This window comes from Sciurus carolinensis, chromosome 11, assembly GCF_902686445.1.
Source record: "Sciurus carolinensis chromosome 11, mSciCar1.2, whole genome shotgun sequence".
Taxonomy (NCBI): domain Eukaryota; kingdom Metazoa; phylum Chordata; class Mammalia; order Rodentia; family Sciuridae; genus Sciurus; species Sciurus carolinensis.
In genome coordinates, this window is record NC_062223.1 from 93,766,632 (window position 1) to 93,784,969 (window position 18,338).

At 38.4% G+C, this 18,338-nt stretch overlaps 1 protein-coding gene across 2 annotated transcripts in view; it reads left to right on the top strand.

The window, feature by feature from the left end:
• Window positions 1-18,338, top strand: part of Fat3 (FAT atypical cadherin 3) — a 595,529-nt gene that overhangs the window by 146,563 nt on the left and 430,628 nt on the right. The window lies entirely within an intron of this gene.

Consider the following 18,338-nt stretch of genomic DNA (forward strand, 5'->3'; position numbering starts at 1 on the left):
CTATTTTAAGTTTGCAATCCTTGAAGACCCTACCTTCCTAGCCCATGGCAGGTGATCAACAAATATTTTTTGACTGACTGAATGAGTCTGACAAAAATGAGTCTGAACAATTTGTGATAGGAAGCTTTTGAGACTTGGCAGTGTCTAAGACTATTCAGGAGACTGGGGAGTGGAGGAGATAGGAAGAAAGGGGTAGAATGAGGAGTGATCTATAATTCTACTTCCCAAATGCTAATAGGCCATCTTCTCTTTAGTCTTTGTCAGTTCCTTGGAAAGCTGGTGATGATTTCCTGTTTTCCTAGTGGAACCTAAATATCATTTATGCAAAGACCAAAATAGTTCTTTGGTTGCTATTCCTTTTCTAGTTGGCTTTATACCATTGAGACTGATAAAAGACCTACAGAAGTCAGACAGACCTTACCTGATTTTGCAAGCATGCGTGTGTGTGTGTGTGTGTGAGTGTGAGTGTATGTTCACATTCACATGTGTCTATCTGGGGATTGGAGAGAAGCTCTGTTTTGCCACCAGCTCTCTCTGAAAGGCGATGCTGTCATCACAGTGAAACATGTGGCATCAAAGCGGCAGCGGCAATTATGCTACCATTTGGATGTCTGTGCTATGGCAGCATCTGCTGATGCTTTGAGACTCCTCTGCCAGGACTTCGCCTGCCAAACCATCCGAACCATATGTTCTCATCAGCAGGAATACCCGCATCCTGTCTTTCAGGGGTGAGGCATCATAGATCAATGACCGACATCTCGATCTGGATAAGCACAGCTTGTGTTTGGCTTTGATGATGGAGAGGAGGGGACTGGATGCTCAGTAATTCTGATTTTAGAAACAATAGGTATTAAGCAATAATGTTGAATTGGCTTCTGATTCACCATAATTGATGGTGTAATTAATAGATTAATTAATTATCATGAGTGCAATTCTTTTCCGAGACCTAATCTACAGGCTGGTTGTTAGTGAGCAGCATCACTAAACAGAATAGCATGAAGGGCTTCACTCAGAAGCAGTTGTGTACTAAGTGGCAGGAATTTCTTCTTACTGGAGAGAATTCCCTGTTCTGTGTCGATTACACAGGAATTCCATATGCTACTAACTTTTCATCCTGCAATATTTCCAGAATTGTTCTTGATTGCTTTCTAATTGTTACAGATGTATATATTTTATTTTCTATCCTCTCTTCTTCCTATAAAGGAATATGCTTGCCAAGGGCAGGAACTACATATTTACTTCTATCCCAAAACCTGCAACAGCATTGCAAACTTAGGAAATGGTCAATAAATCACTCAAAGAAAGAGTAACATTGGAAAATAAAATTTATTTAGGAAGAATTACAGTATATTTAAGTCATTGGCAGATTATAAAAACTCTAACATCAAATATTTTCTACTTATAACAAGAATTAAAGCAGAAACCTCTAATTTTTTAAATGAATCCACAATCTTTCCAGTTTCTTGGACTGTTCACAATTGATAGGAAAAATTTTTTTCCTTAATAAATATGCCTTAGAATATGAGCACCTACTTATAAAGATGAAATCTAATGGAATCTTTAAAAGGGGTATATGTTTTAGTTATATTCCTACTCCTTTTTAACTCTTTTAACTAAAATGCATTAACTTTAGTCTCAAAATCCAACTCTTGCTAAGGTAGAGATGTCTGTTTCATTTCTATCATGCCTGTTATGGTTTGGATATGAGGTGTCTCCCAAAAGCTCATATGTAAGACAATGCAAGAGGGTTCAGAAGGGAAATGATTGGGTTGTGAGAGCCTTAACCCAATCAGTGAATTAATCCCCTAATGGGATTAACTGAGTGGTTGTGGAGGCAGGTGGGGTATGGTGGAGAAGTTGAGTCCCTAGGGTCATGCCTTTGGTATTTATATTTGTATTTGGCAAGTGGAATCTCTCTCTCTCTCTCTCTCTCTCTGCTTTCTGATCATCATGTAAGCTGCTTCCCTCCACCACACTCTTCCTCCATGATGTCCTGTCTCATCTTGAGCCCTGAGGAATGGAGCCTACTTTCTATGGACTGAGACCTCTGAAACTCTGAGACACCAAATAAACTTTTCCTTTTCTACCATTCTGCTGGTCAGGTCTTTTAGTCACAGTGGCGAAAAAGCTGACTAAAATATTGACTGGAAGAAAACTTGATACATAGTAGGTATTGAATGCTGAATTAATGAATGAATGGACCCCACTTCCTTTCTGACCCAGCTAAAAATGGTATATAGTAGCCACTTTCCTGCTTAATACTACTAGTTAAAATATTTTCAGGAGAACTAAAGTTTTTTTTTTCCCCCACAATTTTCTGAGATATAATTCTTTTTTGTCCTTTCCCAGTTTCTTGTTTGTTTTTCTGTAAAACTAAACAACTTCTTGTTGAAGTAGACACTTGAATGGATTCATGGCATTGACATTATTTTGCACATAGAGTCTGACCTGTAATTGTGGGTGCTCAGTGAGAATGTGTTGAAACCTTGTGACCTGTCTGCTTGACCATCAGCTAATTGCTATATATGACAGCTTGTTGTTCGTTAGAGTTTGTAAGACAAAACTGGTTTGTAAGACAAAACTGGTGTTGGATCACAATCTTCCAGACCAGTGTTCTCTCACGCTGTCTGCCATGAGTCCTGCACTCCTGATTCACCACATTTTCCACTGTTCTTCCAAATTGTTCCCTTTCGCATGGCTTCCTCCCTGATTTACATCCTATGCACACAATCAGTGTCAGTTTTGTGTCCAGAATCATCCTGAACTCCGTTTTTCTGCTACTGTGTTCGTATTGACCAGCTAGTTGTGTTATAGTGCACCCAGATGAGGAGATGCTAGCTTTTTCATCCGTGCTTCTTTCCAGGCTCCTTTCACCAACCACCCCCTTCCCCTACACCCCCGACATCTAGTCTGTCCCCAGCATAGTCAAGACCCTGTAAATGTTTACAGAAGGGCAAGGTGGGAGCTTCCTTACGTACAAGGGTGGTGTAAGTGGGATTGCATTGAATAGTCCTGGAGAAATAGTGCACATCCGAGAGCCAGACAGTTATAGAGTTAATCCTCAGAAACTCTAAGAGATGAAAATAATCATAAATTGACTTGATTTTGAGGGACCACAGACATGAAGCTACTGAGTACAACAATAAAGTGTGAGCAGATACAACCAGGATTTGATTCCTTATCTCCATTGCCATCAACCTTCCTCTTCACCTACTTTGCCATCATCCATACAGGGATTTTATGTCAGCCAGTGGTGCAAAAATATAAGTCCATCTACTTTTCTCATCCAACCTGCAGTGGGAGTCCTGCTCATATGCATGGATAACATCAAAAAGTGGTTTGTGGCCAGTGAGACTCTGGTATAGAGCCGCCTCACCTAGCCTAGAAGAGGAAGAGAGCCAGGGCCCTGCAGAAAAACTGTGATGGCAGCTCAGCAGAAAACCATGCAGGTTCCCCTGTCTGGTCATCTTGATTTTTAGTAACAGAGTAAGTCTTTAGGTTTTGTTTTGTTGTCCCTTTGTTACCTTTACTGACTACATAGCTTTAGAAATAAATAAGATTGGGTAATAATGCCATTGTTCTCAGCTAATGATACTGTGATCCTGTATCACAGGAATTTGGTGCCATTTGATTTGTATCACTGATGTATGATACACTAGGCTATAGCAAGGCTGAAGCTGGTCACAAAGTGCTTTTTGTTTCAACCTTTAAAAAAATAAATTTTAACAGGGATTTTTTAAGGCTGGGGAGGGGGGATTTGGGCATTAAGAAATACATTTGCCCAGATGTTAAAAGTTAATTTCTAAGGGATAGGGGGATCTTGTTTATGGTATGTGAAGGAAGCTTAAAGGGAATTAGTTTAATTGTGTAAGAATATTAAGCAATCTTCTGCCGTCTGCTGTCAACAGCACATGGGTCCCTGAAGGTCTGCTTTTCCATTACTCTGATTTTCTCCCTGTCTGGATGGAGTTCCCAATATCATTAACACGCCTCACATACTTTCTTTTGAAGCTTTGGCTGGGTTAAATCATTTTTACTTATGCAAAGTGGATTGGCTAAAACCTTTTCCCCAAATACCTGCCAAAACCAGCTATTTTTGTTTTCTCTTGCAAGAAACACATGGCCAGTCTCACACAGCATATCACCAGATCACCAGCTACTCTGTTTAATTGTGCTGCTCCTCACGCTTGTCTTCCAAGAAAAGCTCGTTGTTTTTAGGAACTGCCTTACACACTCCACCCACAAACATGCCACCTCTTCTCCTTTTCCCAGACTTTTTTTTTTTTTTGTAAATTTTGCCTGCCTTCTGTCCTGAGGGGATTTCCCAAATAGATATCAGTGACAATTTATTTGACTGTGTTGTGGTATACACTGCTTTACAAACTGCTTTTGATCACAGTTCGCAGTAGGCATTGGATTTTACATTGTGATCCAGAACACACACACAGGCACACACACACACACGTACCAAAATCTTTCCCAGATTGATATTGCAGGGGTTTATAGGCCTGCCATGATCATTGCACTAAAAACTTGGTGACATAACAGAAATTGATAATCTGTCAGCTCTGGAAGTGAGAGGTCTGAGGGTGTGGGCAGGATTGTGCTCCCTCTGAGGTCTCTAGGGCAGAATCCTGTGTCTCTTCCCAGCTTCTGGTGGTTGCCAGCCTCCCCCTTTTCACCTGACTTGTAGGTACATCACTTCAGTCACTCGCTTCTTCTCCCCACGTCTTCACACTTTTTTCTCTCGTGCATTTCTGTTTCTGTGACCAAATTTTACCTTGTTTTGAGGACACCAGTCATTGGATTAAGGCCCCACCACACTGCTTCTGTTTTCGCATCAGGTCACATTGTTAGGTCTATTAGAGCAGCAAGTACCTACCCATTTAGGACTCCAATATTTTGGGGAAGCAAACAGAATTCAACCCATAACAAATAATTAACCATTAAAGATTATCTTTATGTCTATTCTATTCTGTTCTTTCATTTAGAAATCGTTGGCTGCTTCTCAATAAATTTATTTCATATCCATTTGAAAATACCAGTAAGGGCAGTGTTCTGAGTTTGACTCTTAATTTCACTGATTCTTAAGTTTCCTTCTATAAAAAATATACTCTCTCTTTATAAGATAGTAGTGATAATTAAAAACAAATATTAAGAAAATTCTTGGTAAGTTAAACATAATAAAGACATAAGAATTCATGAGCATTAACAGCTCAATGAACCTATATAGAAACCTTCATGTTTAATTGGGATCAGGATCTATAGTTATTCATTAATCAAAAAATTAAACAAAAGCATGGATTACCAATTATATAATTCATATATGCATACCTTTAAAGATAAAATTATCAATTTGTTCTTTAGTCTTATAATATAGGACCAAGAGTTTGGTTTTTGTTTAGTTATTAGTTTGTTAAAAGTTCCAATGATTGACATTTTGTATCATATTTCTGGCATAAAACCTATGTCATCTGCAGTTTCTTTTGAAGATTTTTAATTATAGGGTGAAAATTGAAAACACAATAATGTGAATATAGAATTCTATACTGATAGAAGTAGTTAACTATATTCCTATGAAGTTTTATGATTATCTTGCCCACATCTAGTTTGATGGCTGATTTTTAAAAATTTGATTCTCATTTAACTTCATTTTCTTTATGCTCACAGGAGTATTTTTTGGCTTGTGAAATATTTAATTCGATCGAATTAAATATTTCACAAGCCAAAAAATAAGTAAAACTGGCATATATAGTTTGGGGCACAAACACAACTGATGCATGATAAACATAGGACTCAACTGTTGGGGGCATAAAAGGAGATGTCCTCAAGAATTGCCCACTGGCCATAACCCTCCCTTCTGGCCCTGGGAAGGGTTTGTATTTTGCAGGAATGGATAGCAGTGGTTGATTTAGTGAGCTGGCTAAGTGGTGGTGATTTAAGGAAGCTTTTCTGTTTAATACCCACTGATGCAAATCAGTTTTCAACCACAGATGGTCTAGATGTTCAGGGGTGCTTCTCCACACTTTTTGCACACTCCCCATCTGTGCACCCACTGTAGACATAGGATGTGTGATTGGGAAAACAGATCTGGCCAACAGGAGGCACATCAAGAATGAAACAGTATGGAAAAATGAGAGAGTTTGATATGGGTTTCCTTGTGCCTGCTGTGTTTCAGGGATATTCTTGGTAATAGACTTGGGATCTACGTTCCCATTTAGTGGTAGAGACCATTGACTTCTCCTGACTCTTGCCTAACACCTCTGAGATTGTCAGGAAGAGAATGCACATCACAGTGGAGGAGCTTTCTTTACTCCTGGAAGTGACCTTTTGTCAGTGCCAGAATTTTTACCCAGCAAAATGAGTGTAAATTGAACTTTAAAAAAGGCAGATGTGTAACTTCATTAGGTATTTATTATGAAATGCCAAGGGGTGATTTATTAAGTTGCCAAGGCACTGCCAAAGAAACCCATAGGAGGTCCAAAGGGTGGCTTGAAACAGCTGAGAGCCATTTCTTTTTAACTGTCTTAGTCTTGGATCTCTTATTCACAGAAGGAAAGTGTTTTTGATTTTGACTATGTTCTTTTAAGTGTTTTCTCTGTGGATCACAGTCCTCAACAAGCAGGCATAACGCTCAGAAGATAAGGTTAGTGAGAAATGGCAAGTATTGTTCACGAGCCAGAAAGAATTCCAAATAAAGATGTTTAAAATTAAAAGTATTGTGGCAATTGATGATCATATCATTTGACATTTGTGCATTACTTATTTTTTTTGTCAAATATGCATTTTCTTACAAATATCCCAGTGAAGAAAGTACTGCTACCAATAATGAAATCAACCTAGCTGAGAACAACAACAACAGCAACAACAACAACAACAATTATTGGTCACTAATTAGAGTTGCAATCTGGAAAAACAGATTCAACCATTCTTGAAAATGTGCTCCGAGGTTTTACAAAATGATAACTATTTGTAAAGCTTAAAACCACAAGGTGGTAGCTGGTAGCAGTCACATCATTTGCTTGTCAGGACTTGTGATTGGTGCTAACAAGAGTCGAGCTGTCTTGTGCGGAAGAGATGGGTTGTTGTCTCAATCTCTAGGTCATTTAGGGGTTTTCACAAATGATTAACAAAAGCTAGTGAACTGCAGTTTGGCACAGTCCAAATGTCAATATGCATCTGAGTGCACATGTTCAGGCAGCCCAGTTCAAAGGTAAAGCTACAGAGATGTCTGACACTGATTTAACAACAGCCCCTTGACTACATTTTAAGTGCCTTGAATAAATGCTACTCCATTTTTATTTGCTTCTTCAACAGTATCTCTATGCAGTTTCACAGCCAGGAAACTGAAACTTGGACATTTAAATGCTAGATAAATAAGAACATGGAATATAGATGTAGAAATTAAATATAATGTTAATGAAATAAACCAATATGATCAACATATGAGAGAAGCACAAATCAACAATATTCAAAAAAGATATAATTTCAGGTTTTGTAGAATTAAAAGATGTATATGAGTACATTCACACACTTACCAAGAGAATGATAGGAGATACAATGTGCTAGGAAAGTTGAAAATCCAAAGGAAATGAAAAATCTGGATACCATATAAATTATTAAAATTGACCCAGGAAGAAATAGGAGCCCTGAAAAAATTAAAACCATAAAGAAAGAAAATTCTAGCTTCAGTTCCAAACAAATCGTTTGGAATTTCTTGTTACTATCATTCAAGAAAAACATGGACAAACTGAAAACTGACTTTTGTTGATATTTGGTTACCTAAAATAGAAACTTCCAGGTGCCATAAACTGGTAGGGACATTTTGATTCTGATGAATTGCTAGAGATTGAGTACACTCTAGTAGGAGATTAAAAAGCTCTTATGGCTCACTTGCACAGCTTTCACCCCTGGGACCTTACCAGGTGTTCAGAGGGAAGATCCAAGAAAGCTCCTCCGTGGCCTGAAAGGAGGTAGGGTGGAGCAGTCACCAAGAATCACTCCACACTCTTTCTTAAGGCCTCATCTCCTGGAGGAAGGTCTTCTCCAGAGGATAATTCTGAACCCTTATTCCAGCTGGGGGAAGGGAACTTGGTTCCCAGCTCATTGCAGCCTTGCTTCTTAAGGAGAAAACAGATAAAGCAATGGTCAACCGGGGAGAGACCTTCAAGGATATAAACTGGGACTATGGTACCCAGGAAAGGACAAAGAAGGCATTAGAAATAAAACTCTATCCCTGGAGAAGGACAGAGAGACTTCTGAAGTCCACATCCCTGAGCCATAGGCTCATGAAAGACATGAGACTTAGGAGATTTGAGAACACCTTCTTCCCCTCACATACCACTCCAGGGACAAACCTCCAGTAAAAATAACAGTGCAGTTCTGCTTGAAAAGCTGCAAGACACAGACTTTCTGAGGAACAGTGTAGAGGGGAGCCCCAGAGCTGGGAGAGGGGGAACAGATGAGCCCTAACAAGCCTTTGGTACCAATAGCCATAATAAACATTAAACACAACTCATCTCAGAGCAATATAAACTCTCACACTAAAGACCTCAGTATCTCACTACTCATTTTCCCAGATAATATGTCCGACTTTCTAAAAAACCTTACATGGTATGCCAAAAGCAAGAAGAAAAAAAAAAATTCTGAAGTGACAAAGCAATACTGGGAACCAGATTTGACATAGATTTTGCAAAAATCAGGCAGAATTTAAAATGATTGTGGCTACCATGTTGAAGATACTAATGAAAAATTGCAGCTGGGCGTGGTGGTGCATGCCTGTAATCCCAGTACTCAAAGGCTGAGGCTGGAGGATCATAAGTTCAAAGTCAGCCTCAGCCACTTAGCAAGGCCCTGAGCAACACAGGAGACCTTGTCTCAAAATAAAATACAATAAAGGGCTGGGGATTGGCTCAGTGGTTGAGTGCCCCTGAGTTCAATCCCTGGTACCAAAAAAAATAAATAAATAAATAAAAAAAAAATAAAAAATTAAAAATGTTGCATAACACAAAAGCACATATTGATCATTTAAGCAGAGATATATGGAAACTTTAAGAAAAAAACAAGAAGAAACCATAAAATAAAGCACACAGAAATGAAAATGAAAGTGTGTCTTCAGAAGGCTCCCAGGTAGACAACATAGACAAGGGGGGACATTTGTAAAGTTGAAGACAAGTTAATAAAACTTCCAAAAATGAAATGTAAAATGAAAAAGAGTGGGGGAATCAGACAAATAGAAGTCATTAATTTATATCATTATGTCTCATAGAAATCATAGTGGAATGAAACAAACATACATTACCCTATGTACATGTATGATTACATGAATGGTGGGAATCTACAATGTGCACAACCATAGAAATGAAAAGTTGTACCCCATTTGTGTACAGTGAATCAAAATGCAGTCTGTAAAACTAAAAATAAATAAATTTTTTAAAGAAAAAAAATCCAAGAATGGTAAGATTCCATAAAAGATGTGTAATTAGAATAGCAGGAGGAAAAGAAAGATCAGGGCAGAAGAAATGTTGAAGTAATATTAGTCAAGAATTTTTCAAAATTAATGATGAACACAAACCACAGTTTTAAGAAGCTCAGAGTACCCCAGGAAGGATAGATAACACTGAAAATAAGCAAAACCCCACACCAAATACCGCACACCTTGTCATGCCCTACTTAACTTCAAAAAACAAAGACACAGAGAAAGTCCCGAAGGAAACTGGGAGTGAGGCCTTAGTAGAATCAAAAGTCCAGACTTTTCTACTTTTCTTTCCCCTCCACCCCACCACAACTTCTTCACTAACAAACTTTCAGTTCCACCCAGTTTACAGGCCAGTTGATCAAACTTTGAAGAGATATGTGTTCTCTATGTTACAAAAAGTCTAGGAAATTATAGGAAGAGGGAAGAGGAAGCCAGGGAATCTGTACTGTTTTGTAAGGCTAAAAATAACCCTTTCAGCCAAACTGAACAAGCTCAGGATAAGGAAAACTGTAGGCAATTCTTACTTACAAATAGTCAGGTGAAAATACTGAGTAAAATATTAGTAACTAAACCCAACAATGTGACATAAAAAATACATTATCCTTGCATTATGTTAAATGAAATAAGCCAGACCCAGAAAGTCAAGGATTATGTGTTTTCTCTCATATTTGGAAGCTAGAGAGTAAAAAGGGAAAAAAAGGACAGCATCTCACAAAAAAATAGTAGGGAGACAAGTAGAGAAAGGGGCCTAGTGGGAGGGAGGACCAGAGGGAAGGGGAGGTACTGGGGAATGATATTGAACAAATTATATCATGTTCATGGAGGAATATCTAACAATCCCACTATTATGTACAATTATAATATGCCAATAAAAATACAGAAAAATGTTTCTCCAATTAAGATTTACCCTAGGAGATAGTTCAACATTAAGAAATATGTCATTTTAGAAAAAAGGAAGAACAGAGTGAATAAAATTGTTATTTGTTTATACAGCTATTAATTGGCATTATTGTGATATCAACTTGCACACCTCAGAGTCTGAGGTCTGGTCTTGTATTCCATCTCTGAAGAAAGCAAGCAAAAGGGAAAAATGGGGGGACAAACACAGTTTTAATGGCAACAAGTGGAAGAGTTGGTGCTCCTGGAGTAAGTTGTCTGATGGTATGGGTCTCTACTGGTTTTTAGTTTCTTTCTTCTTTTTATTTACCCAGCATTCACAATTTTCCCACTTAATGTCTTCTTAAATGATTTAATTTGTAGATTTTTCTTTCACTGGCTGTTTTTCTGATCCAGCCTTACTTCCTCTTATTCAGAAGAAGAAGGAAGGTCGCCCTTTGGAATATATGAAAGGGCCCCCCCAATAGCAAACTAGATACAAATCATTACAGTGTGTTATTGCATGCCAGGTGGATATTGCAGACCACAATTACAGTAGGAGATTAGAAGTGAGAGCCAGGTACACTCTAGGAAGATAAAATAAAAGAGTTAGTGAACCTTTAAATTCAGAATTGCCATTTGCAGAGGTGGTAGAGTCCTTGTCCATGTGTGTTCTCAGCCAGGGCAATGGCATTGTAAAAGGCCCACAGGTCAGAATTGGATGCAACAGTCTGCTCCATCAGAAGGGGAAATTCTATATTGAGGAGAACTGGAAAATAAGTATGGAAAAAGTTTGTTAGGGATTCTATCCTATAAAGCAAAACAAATAAAGGATTTGAAACTTTCAAGAATTCACTCATTAGTTTCTCCATTCAACAAACCTCAAGTGTCTATTCTGGCCAGTCCCTGTGCTACATTTCAGGTATTAAAAGAACATGACTACTGTCATGAAGGAGATTTGCAGCTAGAGAGACAGATGTCAAAGTGTATGTTCGTTACACATACAAGTGCTATACTAGTGGAACCTTTAAATGGGTATAAGAGGCCCAGAAGAAGGAGTTATTAATTCTGTTAGGCAGGAGGAAGAATGCTGGGAGAATGCAGTCCCAAATAAACCACCCTGGATAACTTACAGTTGATGATCCATCTTTGTCCAATTCCAAGTACTGTTCCTCACTGAAAATTAGCCTGACCTGTCTGTGTTTGGTCACAGTCTAACCCCATTGTGTGAAGATCATGGCATCAGGGCCCATATGGGAGTTGACACTGCCTACTGGCAGCTGCTTCTTGATTCCTCTGATGGTTGATTTTATGTGTCAGCTTGACTGGGCTATGCCAGACATTTTACCAGATAGCTGGCAAAACATTATTTCTGGATATGTCTGAGGGTGTTTCTGAAAGAGATTTAGCATTTGAGTAGATTGGTGAGCATCTTGCAATATGAGGACCCAAACAAAATTAAAAGGCAGGGGAAGGATAGATTTGCTCTTTCTCCTAGACTGGAGACATGCTTCTACTCTTGCCCTTGAAATGGGCAGTCCTGGTACTTGAGCCTTTGGATTGACACCGAGATTGACACCATTGACTATCATGGTTCTCAGACATATGGATTTGAACCAGAACTATCCCATCAGCTTTCCTGGACTTCAGCTTGCAGATGGCAGATCATGAGACTTTTCAGTCTCCATATCATGTGAGTCAACCCCTCACAATAAATCTCTGCAAAGGGTTGTGTGTGTGTGTGTGTGTGTGTGTGTGTGTGTGTGTGGTGTGAGAGACAGAGAGAGAGAGAGAGAGAGAGAGAGAGAGAGAGAGAGATTCTGTATCTCTGGAAACATTCATTGCCCCTTCCAGTGTGTTCTTCATGGCCATTTCTACTTAGCTAGAGATCCCCTGTTTGGCAGATGGTTTATTCCATGTACAGAGGTTGTTTTCTCTTTTCCTCTTGAGCATGTATCATGCTGATCATGGGGTTTGCCATCACCAGGTATGGTAAAGGAACAAACTATCATTGAGGATGTACCGGGGATTATTGTTAGAATAGCAACTGTGTAATGTGAAATTCATTGTGGTCCACTTATTCCTAAGCCCTTGTACTAATTTTCTATATCATGATCTCATACAATACTCTTTCCAATGGCATCTAAGGATGGCATTGGAGCAAGGCCCCAGTTCATATATTAAGACCATTCATTAATTGGAGAACTTTTAGAAAAAAAATATTTATTTAAGTACTGGATAAGGAGTTAAGGTAGGAAAATGGCTCAAATTTTTGCATCCTTAGGCAATTCACATAAATTTAAATCTTCTAAAACAGTGGTATTTCAATCTGTTTTCAACAAAATTGTTTCATTTTGAGCTTTTTTCCAGTTCCTAGTTAAACCTTTGAGCATTTTGAAACACTGAATATTTCAACACATATTCTTGAAGTTTGAAATATGTCTTATGTCAGTAGTGGGTAAAGTCTGAAATATGTCCTATTCTTGTAAAATCTAAAAAATTAAAAGCTTCATGCTTGGTTTGTTTTTCTTGACTTATAGAGTGCTTCTTACGTATCCTCTCTAGTCTCCACTAAGAGTTCAGTTTTTATTTTTTTAATCAAGCAGCAGTAAAGTTCTATACTTTCCATGGTTTTGTCTTAATGTTCCCATGGAGATTGTCTTGTTCTCTGATAAATCAGCTGTTTTAGTAGTCTAGAGAATGAGATCTATTTTGTTTCTGATTCCTCGTGTTACCCCAGGCTCTGATAAAAGCATATTTTGGTAGTAGTTTATATACTTCCTCCCTAATTGTATGTTTATCACATAAGGAGTACTTAAAAATTCATTCCTAACTAAGTGTTCCTTTCATGAATAAATACCTTAGTGCCTCCTAAATTAGAGTAACCAAGGGAACAGTCTTCTCGTTTCCCTGAGTATAATCTGGAATCTTTGCTTTCTGACCATGATTAATTTGCTGGCATGGAAGTTGTTCAGACTGCAGTGAGCTTCCAGAATTGTTTTAAAAGAGACAGATAACTTACTTGTTTTTTTTTTGTTTGTTTGTTTTTTTGCAGTGATGGGGATCGAACCCAGGGCCTTGTGCTTGCAAGGCAAGCACTCTACTGTCTGAGCTATCTCCCCAGCCCCAGATAACTTACTTGGATCCTACCAATAAGATACTCTGTGTGGGCCTGGTTTAGAGAAGCATTTTGATTTCTGCTGCTTTCCAGAAATTAGTAGCAGTAAATCAGTTTTGTTCTTCACTGTTCAGATTCCAGGTGCCTCTGAAAAACAGGTGACTGAAATCTTCCATGTCTTGGTAGATGTCTCCTCCTAAACAATTGCTAGGCTGGCCCCAGTTGCATCCTTTTCCTGGTCAGTCAAGAAATCTATCTTACAGAGTATGAGTATAGGGAAGGCTGTTTTCTCATGAAACTATCAGGCCAATGATTTTTAAAATTTCTTTTTGTAACATGCTAGAAACTTGACCATGGAAATCATCACAGTATAAAGGGTCATGGGAGTCTAAACATTTTTGAAGGTGAAACTCAAGTATTCGAACTACCAGACATCAATTTCATGGTACCCTCCCTACAGAGGCTTAAGCCAGGTGATTCTATTGTATAGAAGCATTCTTTGGGAGATATTGCAAGTGACTAGAAGGGGCAGATTGTGTGTTTAAAATAGAAAGGGAGATGGAGATTGACTAGTCTCAGTTAAGGGAGAGATTTTGAGACAATGTGTTTGATTTATTTCCCATTAGAAATGGAGTAAATGGTAAGTGCCAAACAGTATACTAGGATCTGGGGACACAGGTAGGCACAGTTCTTTTTAGAACTTCTTAAAATTCTGTCTTTCCACTTTTTACACCTCCAAAGCAACCAGAATACTGTCTAATACATAACAGGTTCTTAATCAATGTTTATTGCGAGGTATCATGAATAAATATTTAGAATGGATTTATCTGATATCCATGATGTGTTGTTTCTAGCTACTGTGTTGCTTGTTCCTTAGCTTCAGTTCATGCATTTACTGTAATTTGCCTGTGTCACTCTGGGTTGATTTGAGAGGAAATGCCTTTGATTACAGAAATATAACTAGTCAGGACTGATCAGATTGAAATCTAACGTAAGCACCTAATTTAATGAGGAGAGAAAAAATTACCCAAACAAGAGCATGTGTAATTATGCTAAATTTCATGACTTCAGGGTCATAAATGGATTTTTCTTGATGTTCATCTGACACGAATTAATTTCAGTTGTTGCTGACTGTTAAGCAGCGGCTTGTAGGGTTCTTTATAATAAGAGGACATTAATTCCTGTTAAATTATGATGAGCCTCCTGCAGAATCACACATTTCATTCATATGGATGCTGCTAATAAGGAAACAATGAAGGACCAGGAGGATCAGAGGGAAGCTTTTGCTGCTGAAATTGATGGGGAATGAACCTTCTATCCCAAGAGGCAGAGGGCAGGGAAGAGCTGGAGAGGGAGCAGTGTGCTCAGGCGGCTGCAACAGAACACAGTCTGATAGCTCCCACAACAGAAATGTATTTTCTCAAGTAAAACTGGATAGTTCAACATCAAGGATCCAGCAGAACTCAGTTTTTCTCTTCCTGACTTGTAGAAAGATGACTGCTTCATCCTCCCATGGCCACTCTTCTGATCACTCAAGAAGGGAGAGGGCAAGTGACCCCCTCTGGTGTCTTTTCCTTTAAGAACACCAACCTTGTCAGGTTAGGATCCACCCTTATGATCTCCCTTGACCCACATTACCCCTTGAAAGGCCTTCAACTACAGTCAGTCATTTTGGAGGTTGGAGTTTCAACATATGACCTTTAATGAGACACAGTCCCGTCCCTAGCAGTGGGACAGCTGCAGGCCTGAACTGCATTTCCTTCACCCAGTTGCTTGGCTTCTGGCCAGTTGTTTAGGCCCTCAGCCCCATAGCTCCCCTAACTCTCCCAGGGCAGTTATAATCACAGCCTGACTCAGGACACTGCAGTGAGTTAAATTAGTGTATGGAAGACATCACTCAGGGAAGAGCACAGAGTGGATATTCACCAAGGGCAGCCCCTGGCACCTCCCCTCTTACTTTGTTATGCACATATGGATTTTGTCCCCCTTTGCCTGGTCAGGCTGGGCTCAAGCTTTGCAGGCACATTTTTATGTTGCTGGCTCCTTCAGTGATTACTAGATCATTTTTCAGGAGAGCAGAAAAATCTTCAGAAGCCTGGATCAAATATGGAATGTGGACTCTCTGAATAAGTGGTGACATTGAGAAAATGAACAAATAAGCAAGCAGAGTGATTCCTATGGAAATGATGGCATATTGATGCCAAGGAAGGCATTTTTAACGATTTCAGTAAGTGAGAGAATGACCTTAATTCTATCCTTTCAAATTATGGGATTAGGCAGAAGACTTGCTTTGATGAGAAAATAAAATGGAATAATTTTTAGCAGAATTCCATTTTAATATTATGCCCATCTTTAAATATTTTTCTTTAATAATCCTGTCAACTGTTAATGAATTAAACATTATGTATAGAAGTGTTGTTTTTATTTCCAGTGCTGCAAATAAGTCTGACGAGGAAAAATTCTACATCTTCTCTGGGCTTTCTATTCATGGTATTTGAAATTAAGTGTCTCTGGCCAAGCATTATATATAATTTTTGTTCATGATTTTAGCACAGATGTTAATAAATGTCATCACAGTATATTAGCTTTCTTTATTAACCTAAATTAATGAAGCTTTCATATACATATCTATAAATATATAAACATATCAGTACAGCCTGAGCATCCACATTTTTAAAGAAATAAGCATATTTTTCCCTTAGTACTTAAGAAAAAAAATTTCATCATAGGTAAATCCAGCTTCATTCCAATACCTTTGTAGATTTTTGTTAAATATGCTGCTTGTGTCCTGTGTATTAAGCTCACTAACGAGCTAATATCAGTGCTTGGCTTTCGTTTATCTGTGGAATTTCCTCAGCTCAGCAAATGCATCTTCTTTCATTCATTCGCCTGTGGAGTAGTTGTCAGTTGGTGCTATTCAGTGTGACAGGAGGGAGGAAAAAAAGCTGTGCTTTAAAGTGCTGTCAAATTATTATCTTTTTTTTTTTTTTTTTTTGGTTCCAGTCCTTGTGTTTGGTATTCAAAAGAAACCTTTGATTTTAGGGCATGAAGTACAAAATTAGATCAGTTCCATGAGATAATGATCATATTTCACAGTTATGAGCCAGTGTGATTGCAGGGCAGAGCTTACAGCTCAGAGTTGTGTCTTGCTGTGGTTCCTAGATGAAGTGGACTCATAGTTTTTCATATGTTGTGCTTGGTCAGTCTCAGACAGCGTTCCATGCCGCAGTTGGAATAACAGACCTTTAATTTTCCTGAATAGAGTGTAGTGAAATGGATGTAATCTTTTTGACTACTAAATTGTGCCACTGCATTGGTTTATGTGTTCTTTTCTAAGTAAAGGTAAATAAGGGGCGTATATTGTTTGATAGTGGGAAAGGAAAAAAAATGCATGGAATAAACAAGGGTCAAAATGTAAGGAAATTTTCAAAAGCCCACTTTTTAGATTTCTTTGACCTGGAATTTTTTTTTTTTAGGATTATGATTATACCTGCTCTGTGTATGGTGATGGGTGATATGTACTGCAGCTGTGGGATTCAGAAATCCTGAAGTCCTTTGTTCTATGTTCTGCTCTGCCTTCCTTATTTTCTTGCTCATCCAGGATGTAGCTATTTAAAAATTCACTGTACTTTATTTTTTTAAATGGTGTGCACGTGCACACACACCCACACATACACACACAGTAATGTGAAGAATCACTGTAGGGCTCATTTGGAGGAAAGTAGAGTTTTAACTATGCTTCTTAAACATCTGAGAGATTATGATATGTTGCCCCAGTGCTGGGTGTGCAATCTCAAAAATACCTTTGTTTAGTCAGCTTGAGTTAACTTGAAGCCCAAGAGACATACCCCAGTTTTTCCATTAAGGGGTCTTTATTTTGCTGCTGTAAATTCTTGCGGTTTCTTTCTTTCTTTTTTTTTCTTTTTTTTCTTTGTCAATAAGTAAGCTTATTGGGGAAAGGGGGTGAGTGTATAGAATAATTTGCCAGATCAGTTTCTGGCCCAGAATTCAACTGTAACCAGCATGATTTCAGACATGCCAGGTTCTTATTTGCTCATTGACCTCCTTGGCCTCCCTGCCAGAGCTAGGGAAAATAAACAATAAATAAAAAATATGGCTCCTTTCCTGCCATTTTTTTGGAATATAGTCTTGGGGACATATGCCAAAACTCTAATGAGAAAAAATAAACCTTATGGGAAGGAATTATCATACATCAGAGATAGATTTTCTTTTCTTTTCTTTGTTTTGAATGTCAGGTTTAATTATTATTTGGAATAATTTCATATGCATAGATCAGAAGATCTTAAAGGTATAGAGTCACTTATGCAGAGGAAGAGGGCAAAGAAATACATATGAAATTATAAATTCAATGAAAACCCATAGACAACTTATTTGACCATATGGTTTTTTTAGAGAAAAGTTTAAAGGTGGTGTTTCTTGAGACCTTCCATCTGTCTTCATGGCACCACCTTAGGCACTGTGGGAATTTCAAAGTCTGATCAAAGTCTCAAGTGAAGTATATAAAATTCTGTGGTATAAGAACAGTGTCCTGTGCCCAGAGAAGTGTGGATGCCTTTTTATTTGGTAAGAGCAGGGAGTGATAGTGTTTATTTCATTGCATCTAAAGGTGCCTATGAGCCTGCAGCTTATCACAAATGCAATTTTAGGGGTGAAGCACAAATGCCTTTATTTTAACAAGTAATGATAATGATGACATAGAACAGGATAGGCAGTGTAGAGTGGGGAAGGGACAGTAAAGGTTGACAAGAGGGCAAACACGAGGCCAGCCATTTTAACATGTCCTGATGTGGTGTAGAAGAGTTCCTCTTTCTCAGAAAGGACTAAGTCTCCATCTTGCTGAAAGCA